This window comes from Atractosteus spatula, chromosome 22 (genome assembly GCF_055471065.1).
Source record: "Atractosteus spatula isolate fAtrSpa1 chromosome 22, fAtrSpa1.hap1, whole genome shotgun sequence".
Taxonomy (NCBI): domain Eukaryota; kingdom Metazoa; phylum Chordata; class Actinopteri; order Semionotiformes; family Lepisosteidae; genus Atractosteus; species Atractosteus spatula.
Genome location: NC_142727.1, coordinates 2,431,306 through 2,434,404, shown reverse-complemented (window position 1 = coordinate 2,434,404; position 3,099 = coordinate 2,431,306). Strand labels below are relative to the sequence as shown.

General features: G+C 44.2%; 1 long non-coding RNA gene across 1 annotated transcript; it reads left to right on the top strand.

Moving 5' to 3' along the window:
* Positions 1-511: 511 nt before the first annotated feature.
* On the top strand, positions 512-2,300 carry LOC148816522 (uncharacterized). Its single transcript, XR_016094643.1, has 4 exons — positions 512-549; positions 967-1,020; positions 1,527-1,582; positions 2,060-2,300. It is a non-coding gene; the product is annotated as an uncharacterized LOC148816522 (long non-coding RNA).
* Positions 2,301-3,099: the final 799 nt, after the last annotated feature.

Sequence of the window (3,099 nt, the reverse complement as noted above, 5' to 3'; positions counted from 1 at the left end):
GCTCTCGCGCTGTCGGGGTGAGTTTGTAGAAGGGGCTGTTCTCTACCACGCCGGCCGTTTTGGGGGGCTCCATTTTCGGGGCCTTCCAAAACAGGGTAAATTGGGTGGTTTAGGTCCTTTATAAATGATTAGATGTTGACTCAATTCTAAAAAGCAGCCCCTTATACCACTGTGACACCTTCAGGACAGGTGTGGCATCAGCAGTGAAAGAGAGGTGCAGTCCTAACTAGGAGCGACAGGGGTCTCTCTCCAGCACGTTTCTCTTGATTCGGCGAAACGTTCCCGACAAACAACCTCGTAGGTGAATGTCATTGTATCAGTTTGTCTGAAAATCGTCAGCCCTTAAATACTTTCTGCATGTTTTGGTGAGTAAAAATGTCTGTGTATCTTCAGTAACGTCAGTGTTGAACCCTTGGAACTGAATCCCCAGCTGTCCTTCAGGAGCCGAGCCCGCCTCCAGAGTGACCTTCCTCAGCGGACACGCCCCGTCCACCTGTTCCACAGGTGCGCCCGGCAAGATGGCGGCGGGACGAGTCTCTGCGGCGTTAGGTGCGTTTGCGTTTTATTTCTAATTTTCTTATTTTAAGTTAAAACATGCAAATATCACGTTGAGGGAAGAGAGACAGAGTTTATGCATGTCGCTACATTTTTAATTGTATGTATTTCGGTTTAATTTGTGTTTTATAGGACGCCGAAATGAGTGTTCTCTCCGTTTGGGCTTGCTGTGGACGTGTTAAAATCTCCAATTAAGCGTTCTTATACTATCTTTCATTGCAGCATTTTTAAATATATGGTACTTCAAGGTATGTAGGTATGTAAGGCTAGTTTACCATCAAACTAATTCTTTTCTAAAGTCAATTGTTGTGTGATATCTCTTCATTGCGGATATGGGCTATGACCCTTTCCACTCCGAACTTCTAAAATATTAAGATGAGATGACTAATTCGTATGTTTTTATTTCTCCAGGTGACAAAAGGATGTAAAGAAGGGGCCTCCGGTTATAAAAAGTGTTTTTCAGAGGTACTGTAAGTTATATTCCTACCTTTCGCCATCCTATTTTTTGTAACTCGATAAGACAACACGTGTTGCCGGCATTTTAAAACCAGAACGAGTTTATACAACTATTCTAACTTCTTCTTAGTTTCGTTGTGCTTTTGTTGAATACAAATAAAAACTCTAGGGCGCTGGATCTTCATCTATTGAATCCATTGAGTAAAGATGGATAACACTAACAAATGTTAACGATTCTTTTCAAAGCAGGGAGTTTTATCGAAAATGATACCCGCTGTAAGTGGTACTTTCTCTTAAATTTATTTGTAGCGTTGAATTTCTGTGTGGCCGAACGTATTTTCTAAATATTGGAATAGTGGGACTGTTTTCTTAGTGAATTTGAGCGGGATTGTATATTTCTTCGGGCAGCTGTTGGATCTCTTCTGTGCGGATTCGAGGTGTAATAAAGCTTTCCACTCCGAAATTATACAATTTTGAAAAGATCGAATTGACTAATTCGTGTTTTATTTCTCCAGGTGACAAAGGATTTCAAGAACGCGCCTGCAGTTATGAAAGTTGTTTTTCCCCCAGGGTAAGTAAGGCTACCTTTCGCTATACTATTTATATTTGTGTAACTCCGTAAGACAACACCCACTTCCCTGCATTTTAACACCAGAACGGGTTTATACCAAGCTTCTCTTCGTTTCGTTGTGCTTCTGTTGAATAGAGATGGGAAGCTCTAAGTCTCAGATTGTTCGTCTATTGAAACCACTGGGTAAAGACGGATAATACTAAAACTTTCAACGACGGTTTTCAAAGCAGGGAGTTCACTCGAATATGATAGACGCTGTAAATGCATAAGTAGCATTGCATTTCTATGTGGCTGAACGAATTTTCAAAATATTGTAGTAGTGGGGCTGAGATGTCTGTGATTTCTCATGAAATTACTCATTACTATTACAATTACTATTTTAGCTGATTTAAAAAGTTAATAGACTTCCGAAAGTCGAGCGAATCGATTCTGCAAATCCGATATCTTGTTAATGTTTTTTTTTTCTTTTGCCTTCAGTTCTGCGGCTCCTGCTCCTCGGCGCTCCGACGATCTCCTTTCCAGCTCCGCTCCAGCAACTCCTTGTGCGTTGGCAAGTTATTCTTGACAGTGTGTGCTTTTCTGTGAATTTCATTGTTGACTCCAGTGGCTTGATCTGTAATGTACCGATTCAGTGCTGTATCTTTCCCTTGATGTATTGACATTCTTAACCTGCACGTTTCCTGCTGACTGCTGCTACTGTTTGTGCTGTGTATTCTGCAATAAAAACTGTTGATGGCATTTTCTGAATTGTCTTCTATTTTTTAAGGTGTGTTGGAAGGGTTTGCTCTGGGCTGGTGTCTCACTGCTGTAAGTTTTTGGCTGGAGAATCTGGAGAGAGCACAACCAGTTTCCGAGGAACGATGCGATGGGTTGTTTTGTACTTTGCGCCACGGCCGCAAGGGGACACCCTATCGCATCGTGACTTGGGAACTGCGGGGGCTACCCCCTTTTTAAGTCGCTCCAGATTTTCCCGCCTTTTTAGATAGTCTCTGGGGTGTTAGGGTCCCTAGCAGTGAGCCCAGGTACAGCCCCTAGGGGAGGAGAAGGGAGGATAGCTCTAGCCAAGCCCCCTCACTCCCAGCTGAGAGGAAGGCGGGCTGGAGATGGCTTTGGCCCGAGAGAGAGGAGGCACCCAGGGCGGACTCAGCCTATCAGTCACAGCTTGTAACCAACAGACTTCTAAGTCCACACCAGGAGACCTGCCTTCCCCTCCTGCTGGGAGTAGACGGGGCTGGGTTTGATTGATGGGAGGAGACCACGCCCTGAAAGAGCCCCGGTATATACTAAGTTTTTTGGCGGGAAAATCTGGACAGACTTAACAAGGGGGTAGCCTCTGCAGTTTCCAAGTCACAAAGCGATAGGGTGTCCCCTTGCGGTCAGTGACAACAAGGAAAAAACAGCCCTTAGCATCGTGTCTCAGAAACTGTTAGTAAAGTCTCTCCGCCAAAAAACTCACCAACACCGGGGGTTTTCAGGACCAAGGGGGTACTGAGCTCTGCACGAGAACAGAAAGAACA